The sequence below is a fragment of the Oncorhynchus masou genome, unplaced genomic scaffold, assembly GCF_036934945.1.
Source record: "Oncorhynchus masou masou isolate Uvic2021 unplaced genomic scaffold, UVic_Omas_1.1 unplaced_scaffold_4542, whole genome shotgun sequence".
Lineage (NCBI taxonomy): Eukaryota > Metazoa > Chordata > Actinopteri > Salmoniformes > Salmonidae > Oncorhynchus > Oncorhynchus masou.
The window spans coordinates 1-24,560 of NW_027010937.1; the positions used below are offsets into that span (position 1 = coordinate 1).

The 24,560-nt window shown below is 46.8% G+C and overlaps 1 pseudogene; it reads left to right on the top strand.

Moving 5' to 3' along the window:
• The first annotated feature begins 6,543 nt into the window (after window positions 1-6,543).
• LOC135535161 (aldehyde dehydrogenase, dimeric NADP-preferring-like) lies at window positions 6,544-17,426 on the top strand (annotated as a pseudogene).
• Window positions 17,427-24,560: the final 7,134 nt, after the last annotated feature.

Consider the following 24,560-nt stretch of genomic DNA (forward strand, 5'->3'; position numbering starts at 1 on the left):
CCTGCTGTGAGGCTGAGGGGGAAACTGGTGTTCTGCTGTGAGGCTGAGGGGGAAACTGGTGTTCCTGCTGTGAGGCTGAGGGGGAAACTGGTGTTCCTGCTGTGAGGCTGAGGGGAAACTGGTGTTCCTGCTGTGAGGCTGAGGGGAAACTGGTGTTCCTGCTGTGAGGCTGAGGGGGAAACTGGTGTTCCTGCTGTGAGGCTGAGGGGGAAACTGGTGTTCCTGCTGTGAGGCTGAGGGGGAAACTGGTGTTCCTGCTGTGAGGCTGAGGGGGAAACTGGTGTTCTGCTGTGAGGCTGAGGGGGAAACTGGTGTTCCTGCTGTGAGGCTGAGGGGGAAACTGGTGTTCCTGCTGTGAGGCTGAGGGGGAAACTGGTGTTCCTGCTGTGAGGCTGAGGGGGAAACTGGTGTTCTGCTGTGAGGCTGAGGGGGAAACTGGTGTTCCTGCTGTGAGGCTGAGGGGAAACTGGTGTTCCTGCTGTGAGGCTGAGGGGGAAACTGGTGTTCCTGCTGTGAGGCTGACGTGGGGAAACTGGTGTTCCTGCTGTGAGGCTGAGGGGGAAACTGGTGTTTTGCTGTGAGGCTGACGTGGGGAAACTGGTGTTCCTGCTGTGAGGCTGAGGGGGAAACTGGTGTTTTGCTGTGAGGCTGATGGGGAAACTGGTGTTCCTGCTGTGAGGCTGAGGGGGAAACTGGTGTTCAGCTGTGAGGCTGAGGGGGAAACTGGTGTTCCTGCTGTGAGGCTGAGGGGGAAACTGGTGTTCCTGCTGTGAGGCTGAGGGGGAAACTGGTGTTCTGCTGTGAGGCTGAGGGGGAAACTGGTGTTCCTGCTGTGAGGCTGAGGTGGGAAACTGGTGTTCCTGCTGTGAGGCTGAGGGGGAAACTGGTGTTCCTGCTGTGAGGCTGAGGGGGAAACTGGTGTTCTGCTGTGAGGCTGAGGGGAAACTGGTGTTTTGCTGTGAGGCTGAGGGGGAAACTGGTGTTCCTGCTGTGAGGCTGAGGGGAAACTGGTGTTCCTGCTGTGAGGCTGAGGGGGAAACTGGTGTTCCTGCTGTGAGGCTGAGGGGGAAACTGGTGTTCTGCTGTGAGGCTGAGGGGGAAACTGGTGTTCCTGCTGTGAGGCTGATGGGGAAACTGGTGTTCCTGCTGTGAGGCTGACTTGGGGAAACTGGTGTTCTGCTGTGAGGCTGAGGGGGAAACTGGTGTTCCTGCTGTGAGGCTGAGGGGGAAACTGGTGTTCTGCTGTGAGGCTGAGGGGGAAACTGGTGTTCCTGCTGTGAGGCTGAGGGGGAAACTGGTGTTCTGCTGTGAGGCTGAGGGAGAAACTGGTGTTCCTGCTGTGAGGCTGAGGGGGAAACTGGTGTTCTGCTGTGAGGCTGAGGGGGAAACTGGTGTTCCTGCTGTGAGGCTGAGGGGGAAACTGGTGTTCCTGCTGTGAGGCTGAGGGGGAAACTGGTGTTCCTGCTGTGAGGCTGAGGGGGAAACTGGTGTTCCTGCTGTGAGGCTGAGGGGGAAACTGGTGTTCCTGCTGTGAGGCTGAGGGGGAAACTGGTGTTCCTGCTGTGAGGCTGAGGGGGAAACTGGTGTTCCTGCTGTGAGGCTGAGGGGGAAACTGGTGTTCTGCTGTGAGGCTGAGGGGGAAACTGGTGTTCCTGCTGTGAGGCTGAGGGGGAAACTGGTGTTCCTGCTGTGAGGCTGAGGGGGAAACTGGTGTTCCTGCTGTGAGGCTGAGGTGGGAAACTGGTGTTCCTGCTGTGAGGCTGAGGGGGAAACTGGTGTTCCTGCTGTGAGGCTGAGGGGGAAACTGGTGTTCTGCTGTGAGGCTGAGGGGGAAACTGGTGTTCCTGCTGTGAGGCTGAGGGGGAAACTGGTGTTCCTGCTGTGAGGCTGAGGGGGAAACTGGTGTTCTGCTGTGAGGCTGAGGGGGAAACTGGTGTTCCTGCTGTGAGGCTGAGGGGGAAACTGGTGTCCCTGCTGTGAGGCTGAGGGGGAAACTGGTGTTCCTGCTGTGAGGCTGAGGGGGAAACTGGTGTTCCTGCTGTGAGGCTGAGGGGAAACTGGTGTTCCTGCTGTGAGGCTGAGGGGGAAACTGGTGTTCCTGCTGTGAGGCTGAGGGGGAAACTGGTGTTCCTGCTGTGAGGCTGAGGGGGAAACTGGTGTTCTGCTGTGAGGCTGAGGGGGAAACTGGTGTTCTGCTGTGAGGCTGAGGGGGAAACTGGTGTTCTGCTGTGAGGCTGAGGGGGAAACTGGTGTTCTGCTGTGAGGCTGATGGGGAAACTGGTGTTCCTGCTGTGAGGCTGAGGGGGAAACTGGTGTTCCTGCTGTGAGGCTGAGGGGGAAACTGGTGTTCCTGCTGTGAGGCTGAGGGGGAAACTGGTGTTCCTGCTGTGAGGCTGAGGGGGAAACTGGTGTTCTGCTGTGAGGCTGAGGGGGAAACTGGTGTTCCTGCTGTGAGGCTGAGGGGGAAACTGGTGTTCCTGCTGTGAGGCTGAGGGGGAAACTGGTGTTCCTGCTGTGAGGCTGAGGGGGAAACTGGTGTTCCTGCTGTGAGGCTGAGGGGGAAACTGGTGTTCCTGCTGTGAGGCTGAGGGGGAAACTGGTGTTCCTGCTGTGAGGCTGAGGGGGAAACTGGTGTTCTGCTGTGAGGCTGAGGGGGAAACTGGTGTTCCTGCTGTGAGGCTGAGGTGGGGAAACTGGTGTTCCTGCTGTGAGGCTGAGGGGGAAACTGGTGTTCCTGCTGTGAGGCTGAGGGGGAAACTGGTGTTCTGCTGTGAGGCTGAGGGGGAAACTGGTGTTCCTGCTGTGAGGCTGAGGTGGGAAACTGGTGTTCTGCTGTGAGGCTGAGGGGGAAACTGGTGTTCTGCTGTGAGGCTGAGGGGGAACTGGTGTTCTGCTGTGAGGCTGAGGGGGAAACTGGTGTTCCTGCTGTGAGGCTGAGGGGGAAACTGGTGTTCCTGCTGTAAACCTTCAATCATTTTAAAGACGTTTATAATGCCACTAAACTTGTTTAATGCGGGTTGTTTTTATTTCATATTGTGCCATGAGCATTTAATTTCTGTTACACTGTTGAAAATGTATTCTGACCTCAATGACAGACTGAGTATGATGTATTCAGTGTTTTCTTCCTGGGTTTTTCCTAAAGGACGATTTTGTCATGTAAAGAATGTGCCTCCTACTGTTTTACATGTGATTATGTCCAATGGTACTCTGATTAGTATGGAAGGCAAATTCCAAGCGTTATAATGTACTGTGTGAATCATAGCCTACAACAATATGAACAAAAACCATAGAATTAGGAATTAGAGTAAGCAAATTATTGAATAGGGATCTCTATGGATGATTAAACTACCTGCAGTAATCCATTTCCTCCTCAATCTGTATTATGGAGAGTCCCAGTAATTCATTTCCCTCTCAATCTGTATTATGTTGAGAGTAATACATTTCCCAATCTGTATTATGGAGAGTCCCAGCAATTCATTTCCCCTCTCAATCTGTATTATAGAGAGTCCCAGCAACCATTTCCCTCTCAATCTGTATTATGGAGAGTCCCAGCACCATTTCCTCTCAATCTGTATTATGGAGAGTCCCAGCAATTAATTTCCCCTCTCAATCTGTATTATGGAGAGTCCCAGCAATTCATTTCCCCTCTCAATCTGTATTATGGAGAGTCCCAGCAATTCATTTCCCCTCTCAATCTGTATTATAGAGAGTCCCAGCAATTCATTTCCCTCTCAATCTGTATTATGGAGAGTCCCAGCACCATTTCCCTCTCAATCTGTATTATGGAGAGTCCCAGCAATTCATTTCCCTCTCAATCTGTATTATGGAGAGTCCCAGCAATTCATTTCCCTCTCAATCTGTATTATGGAGAGAGTAATTCATTTCCCTCAATCTGTATTATAGAGAGTCCCAGCAATTCCCCTCTCAATCTGTATTATGGAGAGTCCCAGCATTCATTTCCCTCTCAATCTGTATTATGGAGAGTCCCAGCAATTAATTTCCTCTCAATCTGTATTATGGAGAGTCCCAGCATTCATTCAAATTTCCCTCTCAATCTGTATTATGGAGAGTCCCAGCAAACATTTCTAGTGGTTGTTGTTGTGGTTTAAGTGTAGTGCACTTAAAATGTTTATCAAGCACATTCATATGGGTTGATAATCTTGTGGCGCTAAACTGACATATGGAATTGTTTTAAAAGGTTTACTACTAGGATCAAAGTATGTGGACAGAACAACTCATTCCAAAATCATGACCATTAATATAGTTGGTCCCCCTTTGCTGTTATAACACACTCTTCTGGGAAGGCTTTCCACTAGATGTTGGAACAATGCTGCTATAACAGCCTCCACTCTTCTGGGAACACTATAACAACCTCCACTCATCAGGCTTCCAAGATGTTGGAACATTGCTGCTATAACAGCCTCCACTCTTCTGGGAAGGCTTTCCACTAGATGTTGGAACATTGCTGCTATAACAGCCTCCACTCTTCTGGGAAGGTTTTTCCACCAGATGTTGAACACTGCTTATAACAGCCTCACTCTTCTGGGAAGGCTTTCCACTAGAGGAATTGCTGCTATAACAGCCTCCACTCTTCTGGGAAGGCTTTCCACTAGATGTTGGAACATTGCTGCTATAACAGCCTCCACTCTTCTGGGAAGGTTTTCCACCAGATGTTGGAACACTGCTGCTATAACAGCCTCCACTCTTCTGGGAAGGCTTTCCACTAGATGTTGGAACAATGCTGCTATAACAGCCTCCACTCTTCTGGGAACATTGCTTCTATAACAACCTCCACTCATCTGGGAAGGCTTTCCACTAGATGTTGGAACATTGCTGCTATAACAGCCTCTACTCTTCTGGGAAGGTTTTCCACTAGATGTTGGAACATTGCTGCTATAACAGCCTCCACTCTTCTGGGGGAAGGCTTTCCACTAGATGTTGGAACATTTGCTGCTATAACAGCCTCCACTCTTCTGGGAAGGTTTTCCACCAGATGTTGGAACACTGCTGCTAACAGCCTTGGAAGGCTTTCTACTCATTTCAACTCTTTCTACTCGAATCAACTCATTTCAAATGTGTCCACATACTTTTGTATATAGTGTACAATGGGTCATTTAACTATTTGTTTTTAAATTTTAGGACCCCTTTGGATATAAAAAAAATATTAACAAATGATTTGATTAAATATTGATTTGGGCCTTTAATACTAAAGCCCATAGAAACAAATTGAAATAACACATTCATAATGGCAAGAAGGACAGTCAAAAAATACACGATAAGAAACAAGGTGTTGTCTGTCTAGGAGACATAAAAAAAAAAAATATATATATATATGTATATATTTTAAACATATTTAATTAACTTCATTAAGAAAATTCTAGGTCATTTTTAGGTTGTTTTCCATAAAGACAAATAATTCCGTTAATTAGCAAAAATGCAAAAAACGGCTCATTTGAGTCGGCTACCGTCTGCAGCTAAACCGATACCACCCGACGCCTCGAGCAATAAATGAACGTCAATCCCACGGTTACGTCAGTGAGGCAGAACAGAAGGTGCGGTACTGTGGCATAATGTAGTTCACCTCCTTGGTAATGAGACATCGATAGCAGCGCATGTTTTTCACACGGTGAATGGCTTTTTATTTTATGCAAGAAGTTTGCGCAGAATAGTAACGTTTATGATATCGTTTTTTTAAACACTGTCCCGCAGGGTTGAACTTTTCAGAAGTGTATTTTTTGTCCTTCGTTTTTTCCGATTTATGGATGGAATTTATTGACAACAGACAATAATCCTGCGTGCTTTATTTATTCATGTGTGAGTATTGGAAACGGGTGTTTTTTTTACATGTTTTTAATGTATTTGATGATGTAGTTAAGCTTATTCAACAGACAAAATACTGTTCAGTACTTCTTTATTGTACGGTGAAAGCATCGTAATTCACCATTTCATGATTATTTCAACAGATTTGACAACCAACATATGTAAACTCATTTTTAAGTAATATTTTATATTTCACATTTAGGTTGACGGTAGAGAAAAAAACAACTGAATAGTACTTTCAAAGTACTCTTGACCCTGTAGTTACCTCTTCTATTGCAGACCGTGCATTCTACTTTCGTGCTTTGTCCTCTGTTGAATCCGCTACATATCAGCTCAAAGTTGATTAGATAATATACTCTTCAAGAAAAATACAGTAGACCTACTTCCTATTTGTTCATTTTAAGCAGACCACAAAAGCACTGCACATTTATTTGATGGTTTGGGATAATTCTCTGTACTTTCTTCACGTGAGTATTCATAGGCAAATCTATGATAAACCAATGTACTGTAATTATTCAAAACAATTATCTTTCATAAGAAATGTAGTTAGATACAGTATATAGCCATGTACGATACAAATACAAGGATGTGCATATTTTTAGTCCCTGTGTCTGTCTGCTGTACTTTACAGGTGTATTCTAGTGAAATGTACCTGTGTCTATCTGAACAGGTGTACTTTGTGTATACTTTACAGTGGCTGTGTGTTTTACTGTTCAGGTGTGTGCTGGTGACCGGTTACCATGGAGAAGCAGGCGGTGCAGAGGGCCAGGGAGGCTTTCCTCGCTGGGAGGTCGCGACCCCAGGAGTTCAGAGTTCAGCAGCTCAAGTCTCTCCAGAGGATGATCACAGACAGACAGGGAGAGATCGCCACCGCCCTCAGACAGGACATCAACAGGGTAAAGCTTCAAACATACAGTAGTAGTTCATTACATGGAGCTGTGATAGTCTTGAGGTCAATTGTGACACCTTCGATAAAAGCCAATTACATGAGCCTTGTAAGAATATCACAAACTATCACGCCTCTGAACTAGGAATTATGTCTTCATCAGCAGCTTTTGAAAGTTTATAGTGTTGGGAATAACTGTACAAATACACAGATTTATACATTTAGATTATTCTGCAAAGATTTCCAGTAAGTTTACTGAATAAACCTCACCTTGCGTTCCACAGAGCCAGTACGACACCCTGCTGTTTGAGTTGATCGGCCTGGAGAATGAGATCAGCCTGGCTGTGTCGAAGCTGGCCCAGTGGGCTGCTCCTCGGCCTGTAGAGAGGAACCTCCTCACCATCTCAGACCAGGTACGCTATGGAAGACTTTAGGACTTACGGAAGACTTTACACTTAGCTACACTGTTAGAATCAAAGTTATATCTAGAACTTAAAATGGTTCTGCCGCTGTCCCCTTTGAATAACCCTTTCAACAGGGTTCTGCTTGGAACTCAACAGGGTTCTGCTTGGAACTCAACAGGGTTCTGCTTGGAACTCAAAACTCAACTCAAAAGGGTTCTACTTGGAACTCAAAAAGGTTCTACTTGGAACTCAAAAGGGTTCTACTTGGAACTCAAAAGGTTCTACTTGGAACTCAAAGGGTTCTACTTGGGAACTCTTGGAACTCAAAAGGGTTCTGCTTCTCAACACTTGGAACTCTTGGAAAAAGGGTTCTACTTGGAACTCAAAAGGGTTCTACTTGGAACTCTTGGGAAAAGGGTTCTACTTGGGACTCAAAAGGATGAATAAAGTTGAATGTAATGTACTGTAATGTACTGTACTTGAAGGCGTACATCCAGCCGGAGCCCCTGGGAGTGGTCCTCATTATCGGGGCCTGGAACTACCCCTGGGCCCTAACCCTGCAGCCCCTGGTCGGGGCTATCGCTGCAGGTACGCCCCAACGACCCCCCCCCCCCCTCCTCTCCTACTTTTCCCACCACTGTAGTTGTCTTGTATTCAGTATTGTCTCTCCATCCCTCACTGACACGTACACACAGCATTATCCATCTCCCTAAGATGTCTGGCATTCTGCTACCACTGAGTGATGTCATCCAATTCACACACAGTGTTTAGTGATGTCATCCCATTCACACACACACACACACACACACACACACACACACACACACACACACACACACACACACACACACACACACACACACACACTGTTAATGATGTCATCCATTCACACACACACACACACACACACACACTGTTAGTGATGTCATCCCATTCACACACTGTTCATTCTCCCTCTCTCTCTCTCTCTCTCTCTCTCTCTTATTCTCTCTCTCTCTTATTCTCTCTCCCTCTCTTATTCTCCCCCCCTCCTCTCCCTCTCTCTGCAGGCAATGCAGCTGTGGTGAAGCCGTCTGAGCTGAGTGTATACTCAGCTAGTCTCCTCAAAGCTCTGCTCCCACGATATCTGGACCAGGTCCCTATTCTATTCCCCTTGTCTGCTGTATGAGAATACTGTATGTAACTGTCCCTCAAATGGCACCCCATTCCTATATAGTGCACTACTTTAGACAAGAACCCTATGGGCCCTGGTCAAAAGTAGTGCACTATATAGGGAATAGGGTGCTATTTGGTACACCACCCATATATAGGTGGTACACCTGAGTGTACAAAACATTAGGAACACCTGCTCTTTCCATGACATAGACTGACCAGGTGAAAGCAACTCAATATTCGGAAGGTGTTCTTAATGTTTTGTACACTCAGTTTATGAGAGCAATCTGAGCTGAACTGTTTTAGTCCTGTGACTGTGAGCCAATAGTCAGTGATTTATCTCCAATATTACAGCATGACCTTATTACTGCGTGTAGTATAGACAAGTCCTCTGTTGCTGTGATGTCATACACATATACTGGCTACATCCCCGCTTAACGGTGTAGTACACAGCACACTTAAAGGGATAGTTCACAGCACGTTTAAAGGGATAGTTCACAGCATGCTTAAAGGGATAGTTCACAGCATGCTTAACGGTGTAGTACACAGCACGCTTAAAGGGATAGTTCACAGCACGTTTAAAGGGATAGTTCACAGCATGCTTAACGGTGTAGTACAGCACTTAAAGGGATAGTTCACAGCACGTTTAAAGGGATAGTTCACTGCACGCTTAAAGGAATAGTTCACAGCACGCTTAAAGGGATAGTTACAGCACGCTTAAAGGGATAGTTCACAGCATGCTTAATGGTGTAGTACACAGCACGCTTTAAAGGGATAGTTCACAGCACGTTTAAAGGGATAGTTCACAGCATAACGGTGTAGTACAGCACTTAAAGGGATAGTTCACGCGTTTAAAGGGATAGTTAGTTAACTGTGTAGTACACAGCACTCTTAAAGGGATAGTTCACAGCACGTTTAAAGGGATAGTTAAAGGAATAGTTCACAGCACGCTTAAAGGGATAGGATAAAGGGGATAGTACACAGCATGCTTAAAAGGATAGTACACAGCATTCTTAATTTGCAAGCATCTTAGCATGCATCTAAGCAGTTTTGGTTCTGGGATGAACTGTCCTGTTAATTAATGTTGGGGTCTTTCCAGGAGCTGTACCCTGTAGTGTGTGGGGGCGTGTCAGAGACCCAGGAGTTGCTGCGTCCAGCGTTTCGACCACGTCTTCTACACAGGGAACAGCACTGTGGGTAAACTGGTGATGGAGGCAGCAGCCCGACACCTCACCCCCGTGACCCTGGAGCTGGGGGGGAAGAGCCCCTGTTACATCGATAAGGACGTCGATCTCAGAGTCGCATGCCGGTCAGAAACCTCAATGTAGTTCATAGTAATTACATTTGGTCTGTAATACCTGTGGTCTGTCATACATGTTTTCTGTAATACATGGTGTCAGTAATATAACAGCCATATTGTTGGTCAAGGTAACAGCCCCACCACCTGTTGATATCAGCTGGAGATGACATAGTGAGCTAGCTTTAACAGTTAGCATCTTTGATAGGAAGTTTTGTACTAGTTAGCATCTTTGATAGGGAGTTTTGTGCTAGTTAGCATCTTTGACTAGCAAAGCAGTTTCAGCTGACGTGTATTAGCTTAGCATCGTGGCTAATGTTTTGGCAGTTGGTGATGTAGAAAGTTGAGAAAGATGTGAGGAGCAGGATTTAAGGGTCATAGGGTTGCAAAATTGTAAAAACATTCCCAAAACTCCAAGGTTTTCCAGAAATCCCTTTTGAGATTCCCCGGAGTTAGAAGGGAATAAGCAGGAAATATATAACCCTCCACCCAAGATTTCTGGAAAACCAGGGGATTTGAGGATTTTTCCCCCAGAATTGTTTAACCCTAAAGGGTCGTTATATGTAATGAGACAACAGCATGCTTAGCTCCTTTTTACAAATCATCAGAATGCTTGAAACTGAAAAATGTTCAAAGTGTATGTGAAATATGCGTATTGATTTGATGTCTGTGGTATATTTTTTCATTTAATGTTTCTCTTCGTGTTGTTTTTGTTCATCCACCGCAGGCGTATCACGTGGGGAAGTTTGTGAACTGTGGTCAGACGTGCATCGCCCCAGACTACATCCTGTGTGAACCCAGCATCCAGAACAGAGTGGTGGAGGGCATCCGGCAGACACTACTGGTCTCTTACGTCCTCTCTATCTCTACTGTAGCTAGCTAGCAAGGATGCTACGATAGCTCTGTCAATGGATTACTACCTTATTACATTGTATATTAATGTACACAGTATGGTATCAATTCAGATGTTCAATTCAGTCAATTTGGGAAGTGAAATGAAATTATTAGATTCATAAATAAAACACTTGGGGGGGGGGTCCATAGTTTTCTATGAGAATCTTCCCAATTCATGAATTTGATTTCAATTCCCTTCCAGAATTGACCCCGACCCTGATTGACTGTAGGTAGCAACCCCTTACTCTCAGCTAGCATCTAATCCACACGTTGTTTTCCTTAATCCTAGGAGTTTTATGGGCCTGACCCCAAATCCTCCCCTGACTACGGCCGCATCATCAACCAGCGCCACTTCAACCGCTTGATGACTCTACTGGAGGGCTACACGGCAACAGTAGGGGGGCAGAGTGACTCATCACAGCGCTATATTGGTACGCAGTCTCATTGGGCTCACAGATATTTGGTGACACATTAGTTAGTAGTTGGGCAGACTTGGGTTTTAATATTACTGTATTTCCCCTTGGGTTGGCAACATTTCCCAAAGTTACAAGGTTTTTCAGAAATCTCAAATTGGAGAATTACATTTTTTTTTACAATAAAAAAAACAACATTTTTAGTCATTTAGCAGATGCTCTTATCCGGAGTAGTGAGTGCATACAATTTAATTTGTACTGGTCCCCCGTGAGAATCAAACCCACAACCCTGCCGTTGCATGGGACCAAGTGTGGCTCAGTTGGAGGATTCCCTCCTGCTTCGGCTCTCTTGATTCCAGGAATCTCCCAACTGGGAATCCTCTAACTGGGAATCCTCAAACTAAGAATGTACTAATTGAGAATCCTCCAGCCGGAGAAGTTATGCTTGGTTGGTCTGTCAAAAAAACTTTGACCCCTGACCCCCTCAGCCCCACGGTGGTGAAGGACGTGCCCCCCAGGCTAGGCTGATGCAGGAGGAGATCTTCGGGCCCCTGTTGCCCATAGTGACCGTCAGCGACATAGATGAAGCCATCCACTTCATCAACGAGAGAGAAGCCCCTGGCGCTCACGTCTTCTCCTCCAACAAGAAGGTAAGGTCTGGAGGGAGCTAGTGAGCAAGCTATGGAGTAGGGCTGAAATCCCCCAAAACAGGAGGAAAAGTGGAGATTACACCTGGATTGGGCATGGGTCACTTTTAGTTGAACTCCTGCTGAAATGTTGTTTATATACTGGAAGGAGGTCATCTGTTACTGTGGCAACAACAATTGTCCTTATTTTGGGGTATGTACAGTATGTATTTACATATGATGGGGCTGATAAAAGACATCTCTCTCTCTGTCTCTGTCCATAAGGTGATAAGACACCCCTCTCTCTGTCTCTGTCATTAAGGTGATCAAATATATCCCTCTCTCTGTCTCTGTCCATAAGGTGATCAAATATATCCCTCTCTCTGTCTGTCATTAAGGTGATAAAATACATCTCTCTCTCTGTCTCTGTCATTAAGCTGATAAAATACATCCCTCTCTCTGTCTCTGTCCATAAGGTGATAAAATACATCCCTCTCTCTGTCTGTCATTAAGGTGATAAAAGACATCCCTCTCTCTGTCTCTGTCCATAAGGTGATAAAATACATCCCTGTCTCTGTCATTAAGGTGATAAAAGACATCTCTCTCTCTGTCTCTGTCCATAAGGTGATAAAAGACATCCCTCTCTCTGTCTCTGTCCATAAGGTGATAAAAGACATCTCTGTCTCTGTCCATAAGGTGATAAATGACATCCCTCACTCTGTCCATAAGGTGATAAAAGACATCTCTCTGTCTCTTTGGTGATAAAAGACATCCCTGTCTCTGTCCATAAGGTGATAAAGACATCTCTGTCTCTTAAGTGATAAATGACATCCCTCTCTCTGTCCTGTGATAGACATCTCTCTCTCTGTCTCTGTCCATAGGATATCCCTCTCTGTCCATAAGGTGATAAAAACATCTGTCTCTCTGTTAAAGGTGATAAAGGACACCTCTCTCTGTCTCTGTCCATAAGGTGATAAATGACATCCCTCTCTCTGTCTCTGTCCATAAGGTGATAAAGCGAATGCTGGCTGAGACTACCAGTGGTGGGGTGACAGTCAACCGTTATTATGCACTACACCCTATACTGCCCTTTGGGGGTGTAGGTAAGAAAAACTTGTCTTTTAATACTGTTAGGCTTTAGGATCGCTGGCGGACCTCTGGTGAATATACTGTTGGTTGGCACGCTAGCCGGACCTCTGGTGAAAATACTGTTGGTTGGCACGCTAGCCGGACCTCTGGTGAATATACTGTTGGTTGGCACGCTAGCCGGACCTCTGGTGAATATACTGTTGGTTGGCACGCTAGCCGGACCTCTGGTGAATATACTGTTGGTTGGCACGCTAGCCGGACCTCTGGTGAATATACTGTTGGTTGGCACGCTAGCCGGACCTCTGGTGAATATACTGTTGGTTGGCACGCTAGCCGGACCTCTGGTGAATATACTGTTGGTTGGCACGCTAGCCGGACCTCTGGTGAATATACTGTTGGTTGGCACGCTAGCCGTACCTCTGGTGAATATACTGTTGGTTGGCACGCTAGCCGTACCTCTGGTGAATATACTGTTGGTTGGCACACTAGCCGGACCTCTGGTGAATATACTGTTGGTTGGCACGCTAGCCGGACCTCTGGTGAATATACTGTTGGTTGGCACACTTAGCCGGTATTTGTGCGATTTTGGTTAACTGACGGCAGCTGGTATGATGCCACTGCCGGCCGACACACACACAGCCACTAAAGTCGTCATGCCTACGACAGTCCAATGGTGGCTAGCCTGCAGTCGACAGATAGAAACACTTTGTTGCTTTTATGAATTTTGTCTTGCTGCTTTTGCTCTATGTTGCTCTGTCTATGTTGCTACGTCTTGCTTGTTCTATGTTGCTATTGTCTATATTGTAATTGTTTTTAATAACCTGCCCAGGGACTGCGGTTGAAAATTAGCCGGCTGGCTAAAAACCGCACTTTTACTGAAACGTTGATTAATGTGCTCTGTCCTGTAAAATAAAATAAACTCAAGTCAACTGTGTCTAAATTCACCCTCTGACTGTGGTAAGTAGTAATACGTGTATATACAAGTATATTAGATATACGTCACATAAAACCCGTAACAAAGACGAAGCAATTAACCCATTAAAATGTTTACCATGACTCTATAAAGATAATTAAAATGTACAAGCAAGCATTAGACAATGAGTTGACGTTGACTAACAAGAATGGGTCTGAGAATTGTCTACATCAAAGGCAGATGGTTAATTAACATTGAACAAGAATGGATCTGAGAATTGTCTACATCAAAGGCAGATGATTAATTAACATTGAACAATGAATGGATGTCTACATCAAACAGATGGTTAATTAACATTGAACAGGCAGGGAATTGCTTAAGATTAATTACAAACATTAACAAGGCGTTAGCGTTACAAGGCATATATTCCAACCACATAGATCCTACAGTTAACTTATAGGACAAAGCATGAACAACGAGACACTCACTAGGCCAGAGGCCGAGAATTCTAGGAAGCGAGAATTGATCATACAACCTTCCTCCATGGACTGGATACAGGATAAGAGAGAGAACCAATGCATTTCATTACCTGTAGAACATCTGAAGGTGGAACCTTCTCAACCCAAAACCAAGCACCATTGACCAATCAAACAATACCAAGTTTACAGTAACCTAAACACCCCAGGCCCAACAATCTCCTCAGGGTGTCACAGCATCTAAAGGCTGGTGTGATGAGGGGGTGAGACTAATGTAAATAGAACAGCATCTAAAAGGCTGTGTGATGAGGGGGTGAGACTAATGTAAATAGAACAGCATCTAAAAGCTGGTGTGATGAGGGGGGTGAGACTAATGTAAATAGAACAGCATCTAAAGGCTGGTGTGATGAGGGGTGAGACTAATGTAAATAGAACAGCATCTAAAGGCTGGTGTGATGAGGGGTGAGACTAATCGTAAATAGAACAGCATCTAAAGGCTGGTGTGATGAGGGGGTGAGACTAATGTAAATAGAACAGCATCTAAAGGCTGGTGTGATGAGGGGTGAGACTAATGTAAATAGAACAGCATCTAAAGGCTGGTGTGATGAGGGTGAGACTAATGTAAATAGAACAGCATCTAAAGGCTGGTGTGATGAGGGGGTGAGACTAATGTAAATAGACAGCATCTAAAGGCTGGTGTGATGAGGGGTGAGACTAATGTAAATAGGACAGCATCTAAAGGCTGGTGTGATGAGGGGGTGAGACTAATGTAAATAGAACAGCATCTAAAGGCTGGTGTGATGAGGGGGGGAGACTAATGTAAATAGAACAGCATCTAAAGGCTGGTGTGATGAGGGGGTGAGACTAATGTAAATAGAACAGCATCTAAAGGCTGGTGTGATGAGGGGGTGAGGCCGATGTAAATAGAACAGCATTTCTGAGAGGAACATAAACCCCCTTTGAGTAATTCAGAGTTCATCATGTACAGATACAATACACAGAAATAATACATCCATATAGAGTCCTCTTTAGGAGACAAGTTACCACAGAGATAATCCATATAGAGTCCTCTTTAGGGGACATGTTACCACAGAGATAATCCATATAGAGATCCTCTTTAGGGGACAAGTTACCACAGAGATAATCCATGTAGAGATCCTCTTTAGGGGACAAGTTACCATAGAGATAATCCATACATATAGAGATCCTCTTTAGGGGACAAGTTACCACAGAGATAATCCATATAGAGATCCTCTTTAGGAGACAAATTACCATAGAGATAATCCATATAGAGTCCTCTTTAGGGGACAAGTTACCACAGAGATAATCCAGCGTCTTTGGGACTGAGTCGGAGGGTAGAGTGTCCTTGGGACTGAGTCGGAGGATAGAGTGTCCTTGGGACTGAGTCGGAGGATAGAGTGTCCTTGGGACTGAGCCGGAGGGTAGAGTGTCCTTGGGACTGAGTCGGAGGGTAGAGTGTCCTTGGGACTGAGTCGGAGGGTAGAGTGTCCTTGGGACTGAGTCGGAGGGTAGAGTGTCCAGGACTGAGCCGGAGGGGTTAGAGTGTGTAGGACTGAGTCGGAGGGTAGAGTGTCCTTAGGACTGAGTCGGAGGAGTAGAGTGTCCTTGGGACTGAGTCGGAGGGTAAGAGTGTCCTTGGGACTGAGTCGGAGGGTAGAGTGTCGCAGGACTGAGTCCGAGGTAAAGTGTCCTTGGGACTGAGTGGAGGGTAGCGGTGTCCTTGGGACTGAGGCGGAGATGGCGGTGTCCTAGGACTGAGGGCGGAGGTAGCGGGTCCCTTGGGACTGAGTCGGAGAATTGCGGGTCCTTGGGACTGAGTCGGAGGAGTAGAGTGTCCTTGGGACTGAGTCGGAGGGTAGGTGTCCTTGGGACTGAGGTCGGAGGGTAGGTGTCCTTGGGACTGAGGCGGAGGGTAAGCGGTGTCCCATGGGACTGAGGCGGAGGTAGCGGGTCCTTAGGACCCAAGGTCGGAAGGTAGCGTGTTCTTGGGACTGAGTTGAAGAAGTGCTGCTAGAGCGTCATGCAGCTAACATCTAATCCTTAACAAGTCCCATGACCCTTTGACCTCTCCATCTGACCCCTAGCCTGTGACCTATGAACCCCACAGGTCAAGTGGAACAGGAAGGTATCATAGGAACACACCTTTGACCAGTTCAGCCATCATCGGGCGTGTCTGGTCAAGTCCCTGGGCATGGAGGAGGTCAACATGGTGCGGTACCCTCCCCAGAACCGCCCAGAAGGCTCGCAGGGTCAGGCTGGCCATGAGGACGCCACTGGTCGGCTTCTCTAGGAAAACCTACATCTGGGCCGTGACAGCAACAGTCTTTTGCTTTTCGGTCTCCTGGTCTGCTCGACTGCCATCTGCTAATTGCTGGTGGCGAACTACACCTGTTGGAGACTTTGGCAAATCTGGCGCTGGCAGTCTAGTACCTGTAGTGGCCGCGTACATTCAATGAAAGACATGTCCCTGTGCCTGGTTCCCTGGCTTTAGGAATAATGTCTAATGTCTTCGTGTGTCCCGACACTGTAACTAAACTCACAACCCTGGTGGTGTAAGCCCCCCCGCCCCGACTGTTGTTAGCGGTGTCAGCTTGCCATCACCCGATCCTCTGTAATGAATGACGAGCCACTGATTTTGCACATGGCGGGCTGCTGTTTGCTTGCTAGTGTGTTTTTTTTCTGATCTTCGTTTTAATCTATAATTTCATTCTAATCTAATTCTATGATTTATCTTTGTTTGTTTAAGATTGTCAAAGAACTGAAAAATTAGTTCTGTCTTTTATTGGAAAGGATGCCTAGTCAGTTGCACAACTGAATCAACCAAAATGTGTCTTCCCATTTAACCCCCAACCCCTCTGAATCAGAGAGCCACCTGACTGCTTTCGCATATATCCTAACAATAATAGAAAAGGTTTGCTGGAATGAAGCGGTATACAGTTGCCAACATAGGAATCCTTGAATTTGGACTATGGTTGAAAAATTCCAGCAACTTTCCCAAATGTTCCAGGTTTGCCGAAATCCTGGTTGGAAGATTCCTGGATTTCCTGTTTAGTCCCTCCTGATTCGGGAATCTTCCAGCAGGGATTTCGGTAAACCTGAAACTTTAACATCATAACGTCTAACATCTCTAACCCCATTCCACAGGTCAGAGTGGAACAGGAAGGTATCATGGAAAGCACACCTTTGACCAGTTCAGCCATCATCGGGCGTGTCTGGTCAAGTCCCTGAGCATGGAGGAGGTCCACATGGTGCGGTACCCTCCCCAGAAACCAGAAGGTTCGCAGGGTCAGGCTGGCCATGAGGACCCCACTGGTTGACTTTCTCCAAGGGCACCTACATCTGGGACGTCACGGCGTCCATTGTGGCTCTGGGACTCTGGTCGCCCTGACTGTGATTCTAATACTAGCGGCCGGTGTCAGCTGCACCTGTTTGTGATTGATGGATAGACACAGTGAAGTTAGGTTACATTTAGGTAACTTCCCAAAATCTACGGCATTCCAGAAATCCTTATTGGAGGATTTATTATTTCCTACTTCTTCCCTTATGATTCCGGGAATCTTCCTACCTTTCTCAGGAAAAACTGGTAATTTTGGGAAGAGCAGAGACACCAATACATTATTATCAAAAGATATTATATGAGTTTCTTTAGTCTGTACCTTCCATGTCTTCATTTAAAAAATACTTCTGTTGTATGAATTTGTATCAAATTAATGTTTAATTTTTTAACGGCATTATATAATACTATTCATGAAGTTATATCACTTAACTACAGTTAAAAAGATGAAGTAGGCTAATCAATGAACTACTGTGGAAAACCAGGTTTTAGAGCAAAGTAGGCCTTAATGTTCGCACACATAAACGTTGGCGCATATGCCCCAGTGTTAGAGAAATGTTGTTGCCTCTTTCCTTTTGAAGTGGATGGTGGTGGTAGTAGAGGGTAAAATGGCTGCTCGTAAAATGCAACGGTCATCTGTTGTTTTTAATTCTCCTGCTGCACCTGGAAACCCTATCTGGCTCGTACAATAACGTCAATTCAATGTAATTCAATGTGCCTTTATTAGTCGTCTCCAGGCCACCCATATGACACACTATTCCCGATTCAGTGCACTACTTTTGAGCAGGCGCCCATAGAGCTCTAGTCAAAAGTAGTGCCACTACATATACTGAAAATAGCATACCATATGGGACAGACATACCATACAATATAGACTTGAGTGTACAAAAACATTAGGAACACCTGCTCTTTCCATGACACAGACTGACCAGGTGAATCAGGTGAAAACTATGATCCCTTATTGATGTCACCTGTTAAATCCACTTCAAATCAGTGTAGATGAAGAAGGAGGAGACATGTTAAGAAGGATTTTAAGCCTTAGAGATAATTGAGACATGGATTGGTATGTGTGCCATTCAGAGGGCGTAACAAAAAGATTTAACTGCCTTTGAACAGAGAATGGTAGTAGGTGCCAAGAGCACCGCAGTTGTGTCCAGAACTGCAACGTTGCAAGCTTTTCTTTTTGGGACTGAGTTGGAGGGTAGTGTGTCTTTGGGACTGAGTTGGAGGTAGCGTGTCTTTGGGACTGAGTTGGAGGGTAGCGTGTCTTTGGGACTGAGTTGGAGGGTAGCGTGTCTTTTGGGACTGAGTTGGAGGGTAGTGTGTCTTTGGGACTGAGTTGGAGGGTAGTGTGTCTTTGGGACTGAGTTGGAGGGTAGTGTGTCTTTGGGACTGAGTTGGAGGAGTAGCGTGTCCTTGGGACTGAGTCGGAGGAGTAGCGTGTCCTTGGGACTGAGTTGGAGGAGTAGCGTGTCCTTGGGACTGAGTCGGAGGGTAGCGTGTCTTTGGGACTGAGTTGGAGGAGTAGCGTGTCTTTGGGACTGAGTTGGAGGGTAGCGTGTCTTTGGGACTGAGTCGGAGGGTAGCGTGTCTTTGGGACTGAGTTGGAGGGTAGCGTGTCCTTGGGACTGAGTCGGAGGGTAGCGTGTCTTTGGGACTGAGTTGGAGGGTAGCGTGTCTTTGGGACTGAGTTGGAGGGTAGCGTGTCTTTGGGGCTGAGTTGGAGGGTAGCGTGTCTTTGGGACTGAGTTGGAGGTTAGCGTGTCTTTGGGACTGAGTTGGAGGTAGCGTGTCCTTGGGACTGAGTTGAAGGGTAGCGTGTCTTTGGGGGCTGAGTTGGAGGGTAGCGTGTCCCTTGGGACTGAGTTGAAGGGTAGCGTGTCTTTGGGGCTGAGTTGGAGGGTAGCGTGTCTTTGGGGCTGAGTTGGAGGGTAAGCGTGTCCTTGGGACTGAGTTGAAGGGTAGCGTGTCTTTGGGGCTGAGTTGGAGGGGTAGCGTGTCCTTGGGACTGAGTTGAAGGGTAGCGTGTCTTTGGGGCTGAGTTGGAGGTAGCGTGTCCTTGGGACTGAGTTGAAGGGTAGTGTGTCTTTGGGGCTGAGTTGGAGGCTTAGCGTGTCTTTGGGGCTGAGTTGGAGGGTAGCGTGTCCTTGGGACTGAGTTGGAGGGTAAGCGTGTCTTTGGGACTGAGTTGGAGGGTAGCGTGTCTTTGGGACTGAGTTGGAGGGTAGCGTGTCTTTGGGACTGAGTTGGAGGGTAGCGTGTCTTTGGGACTGAGTTGGAGGTAGCGTGTCTTTGGGACTGAGTTGGAGGGTAGCGTGTCTTTGGGACAGAGTTGGAGGGGTAGCGTGTCTTTGGGACAGAGTTGGAGGGTGGCGTGTCTTTTGGGACAGAGTTGGAGGGTAAGCGTGTCTTTGGGACAGAGTTGGAGGGTAGCGTGTCCTTGGGACTGAGTTGGAGGAGTAGCGTGTCCTTGGGACTGAGTTGGAGGGTAGCGTGTCCTTGGGACTGAGTTGGAGGGTAGCGTGTCCTTGGGACTGAGTTGGAGGGTAGTGTGTCTTTGGGACTGAGTTGGAGGGTAGCGTGTCTTTGGGACTGAGTTGGAGGGTAGCGTGTCTTTGGGACTGAGTTGGAGGGTAGGACTGAGTTGGAGGGTAGCGTGTCTTTGGGACTGAGTTGGAGGGGTAGAGTGTCCTTGGGACTGAGTTGGAGAGGTAGCGTGTCTTTGGGAGTCAGAGTGGAATAGGAAGGTATCATGGGAAGCACACGTTTGACCAGTTCAGCCATCATCGGGCGTGTCTGGTCAAGTCCCTGGGCATGGAGGGAGGTCAACATCGCGGGGGTAAGAAGGATTTTTAAGTCTTGAGATAATTGAGACATGGATTGTGTGTGGGTGCCTTTCAGAGGGTGAATGGGCGTGACAAAAGATTTAACTGTCTTTGAACGGAGAATGGTAGTAGATGCCAGGTGCACCGGTTTGTGTCAAGAACTGCAGCGTCGCTAGGTTTTTCACGCTCAACAGTTTCCTGTTTGTATCAAGAATGGACCCCCCACCAAAGGACATCCAGCCAACTTGACACAACTGTGGGAAGGATTGGAGTCAACATGGGCCAGCAGTTCTGCGTTTTAGGCTGTCACAAACTGTTGTCATTCATTAAACACCAGGTGGCAGCAGAGAGCTAGTCTGATTTTACCAATGTTATCATACATAACCACTCAGGGTCGTTAGATGCTCTTGGAGGACTTTTTCTTCTCATTCGTTTAGTAGCGTGGGGGGGGGGGTGAATGCCGGTGAGTACAGCCAGGTATTACGGAGTAAGTGTTCACTCACTGTTGTCAATAAAAAAAAAATACATTTGTCAATAAAAAAACAGAAAAAAACAGTGTTGTCAATAAAAACAGTGTAAGGCCTCTAGAAGTTTAGTCTGGTCTGGTTTAGCTAATGCCATAAAGCTGCTCATAACTATTACTGTGGAACAGGGGAGTTTAGTGGTTATAAACAGAAGGGTTTAGAGGTTATAAACAGAGGGTTAGAGGTTATAAACTGAGGGTTAGAGGTTATAAACTGAGGGTTAGAGGTTATAAACTGAGGGGTCAGAGGTTATAAACAGAGGGGTTTAGAGGTTATAAACAGAGGGGTTTAGAGGTTATAAACTGTGGAACAGGGTTTTAGAGGTTATAAACTGTGGACCAGAGGGTTTAGAGGTTATAAACTGTGCAACAGAGGGGTTTAGAGGTCAAACTGTGCAACAGAGGGGTTTAGAGGTAATAAACTGTGAAACAGAGGGGGTTAGATGTTATAAACTGTGGAACAGAGGGGTTTAGAGGTTATAAACTGTGGAACAGAGGGGTTTAGAGGTTATAAACTGTGGACCAGAGGGGTTTAGAGGTTATAAACTGTGGAACAGAGGGGTTTAGAGGTTATAAACTGAGATACTGTGGAACAGAGGGGGTTAGAGGTCAAACTGTGCAACAGAGGGGGTTAGAGGTCAAACTGTGCAACAGATGGGTTTAGAGGTTATAAACTGTGGAACAGAGGGGTTTAGAGGTCAAACTGTGCAACAGAGGGGGTTAGAGGTCAAACTGTGCAACAGAGGGGTTTAGAGGTCAAACTGTGCAACAGAGGGGGTTAGAGGTCAAACTGTGCAACAGAGGGGGTTAGAGGTCAAACTGTGCAACAGAGGGGTTTAGAGGTCAAACTGTGCAACAGATGGGTTTAGAGGTTATAAACTGTGGAACAGAGGGGTTTAGAGGTTATAAACTGTGCAACAGAGGGGTTTAGAGGTTATAAACTGTTACAACCAGGTGGTCTCTGTTACAACCAGGTGGTCTCTGTTACAACCAGATGTTACAAGCAGATGGTCTCTGTTACAACCAGAGTCTCTGTTGCTGTTTACCAGATGGTATCTGTTACAACTAGGTGGTCTCTGTTACTACCAGATGGTCTCTGTTACTACCAGATGGTCTCTGTTACTACCAGGTGGTCTCTGTTACTACCAGGTGGTCTCTGTTACTACCAGGTGGTCTGTTACTGCAAAGGTGGTCTCTGTTACAACCAGGTGGTCTCTGTTACAACCAGGTAAAGACCTACTTTTATGAGAAGGGTTGAGATCCGATTCAATGTTGCACATGTAGAGGTGGTTGTGTAGAGGGGGTTGTGGAAGGGGGTTGTGTAGAGGGGTGGTTGTGTGAAGGGAGGTTGTGTAGAGGGGGTTGTGTAGAGGGGGTAGTGTAGAGGGTGGTTGTGTGGAGGGGGTTGTGTAGAGGGGGTTGTGTAGAGGGGGTTGTGTAGAGGGGGTGTGTAGAGGGGTTTGTGTAGAGGAGGATTGTGTAGGGGTTGGGTAGAGGAGGGTTGTGTAGAGGGGGTTGTGTGTAGGGAGTTGTGTAGAGGGGGTTGTGTAGGGGAGTTGTGTTAGCTTCAATCAGATCAAGCTGTAACCGGTGATAGCAGACAGCCACAGCGGATATTTTAGACGGTGTCGGAGGTGGAACTGTGTTGGAGCCCGTCAAACCGGAGAGCAGCTGCTGTTGCAGATCAATGTCATGAAACCTTGGCCTCCCATGTGGCGCAGTGGGTAGGCGCTGTACTGCAGCGCCAGCTGTGCCATCAGAGTCCCTGGAGTTCGTGCCCCAGGCTCTGTCGTGGCCCGGCCCGCGACGGGGAAGAGTCCGTGGGGTGACGCACAATTGGCTAGCGTCGTCCGGGTTAGGGAGGGCTTGGTCCATTGGGATGTCCTTGTCTCATCGCGCACAAGCGACTCCTGGCGGGCCGGGCGCAGTGCGCCCTAACCCAAGGTTGCCAGAGTGCACGGTGTTTCCTCCGACACATTGGTGCGCCTGGCTTCGGGTTGGATGAGTGCTATGTTAAGAAACAGTACGTTTCGGAGGACGCATGACTTTCAACCTTCGCCTCTCCCGAGCCCGTACGGGAGTTGGAGCGATGAGACAAGATAGTCGCTACTACAACAATTGGATACCACGAAATTGGGGAGAAAAAGGGGTAAAAAAAATATATATATATGTGGAAGGGTCTAGGGTGTAGTATATAGGGTGTAGTGTCTAGGTGGTAGTGTCTAGGGGGTAGTGTCTAGGGGGTAGTGTCTAGGGGTAGTGTCTAGGGGTAGTGTCTAGGGTGTAGTGTCTAGGGGGTAGTGTCTAGGTGGTAGTGTCTAGGGGGTAGTATATAGAGGGTAGTGTCTAAGGGGTAGTATGTAGGGTCTAGGGGGTAGTATATAGGGTGTAGTGTCTAGGGTGTAGTGTCTAGGGGTAGTGTCTAGGGGGTAGTGTCTAGGGGTAGTGTCTAGGGGTAGTATATAGGGGTGAGTATATGGGAGTAGTGTCTAAGGGTAGTATGTAGGGTCTAGGGGTAGTGTCTAGGGGTTAATGTCTAGGTGGTAGTATCTAGGTGGTAGTGTCTAGGGGTAGTGTCTAGGGGGTAGTGTCTAGGGAGTAGTGTCTAGGGGTAGTGTCTAGGGGTAGGGATTGATTTTGGAACATAGCCTAGCAGACTGTGGTTCAGAGGGCACCTTGGGACCTGGCTCTCTCTCTCTAAAGTCAATACCTGATCTTATCAAATAACACATTACTGTTATATCCTCCTGAGAACCTGCTATTCATCTTCTCTAATGGAAATTAGTGTTTGGTATGCTAGCCACTGTGTCAGGTCCCTGTTGTACCTTTGAGAGGACATTCTGGGCTTTTCAATGGTACCACGTGTGGAGGTTAATCTTTTTAGGTTTCGTCAAAATGGCTACCATCACAATTACCTCGTTTCCCTTAGCATTTAATGTTCACAGCGTCGAATACAACAGGTGTAGAGTAACAGCGGGTGTAGAGTAGCGACAGGTGTAGAGTAACAACAGGTGTAGAGTAACGACAGGTGTAGCTTAACAACAGGTGTAGAGTAATGACAGGTGTAGAGTAACAACAGGTGTAGAGTAACAACAGGTGTAGAGTAACAACAGGTGTAGAGTAACAACAGGTGTAGAAGTAACGACAGGTGTAGAGTAACGACAGGTGTAGAGTAACGTAACGACAGGTGTAGAGTAACAACAGGTGTAAGCGTAGCAGCGGTGTAGAAGTAACAACAGGTGTAGAAAGTAACAGCCAGGTGTAGAGTAACGACAGGTGTAGCTTAACAACAGGTGTGGAAGTAACGACAGGTGTAGAAGTAACGACAGGTGTGAAGTAGCGACAGGTGTAGCAACGACAGGTGTAGAAGTAACGACAGGTGTAGGTAACGACAGGGTGTAGAAGTAACAACAGGTGTAGAGAAGCGACAGGTGTAGAGTAACGACAGGTGTGTAGTAACAACAGGTGTAGAGTAACAACAGGTGTAAGTAACGACAGGTGTAGAGTAGCAGCGGGTGTAGAAGTAGCGACAGGTGTAAGCGTAACAACAGGTGTAGCTTAACAACAGGTGTAGAGTAACAACAGGTGTAGAGTAACGACATGTGTCGAGTAACGACAGGTGTAGAATAACGACAGGTGTAAGTAATGCTGACAGGTGTAGGTAGCAGCGGGTGTAGCTTAACAACAGGTGTAGCTTAACAACAGGTGTAGAGTAGCGACAGGTGTAGCTTAACAACAGGTGTAGCTTAACAACAGGTGTAGAGTAACAACAGGTGTAGAGTAACAACAGGTGTAGAGTAACAACACGTGTAGCTTAACAACAGGTGTAGAGTAACAACAGGTGTAGCTTAACAACAGGTGTAGAGTAACGACAGGTGTAGAGTAAC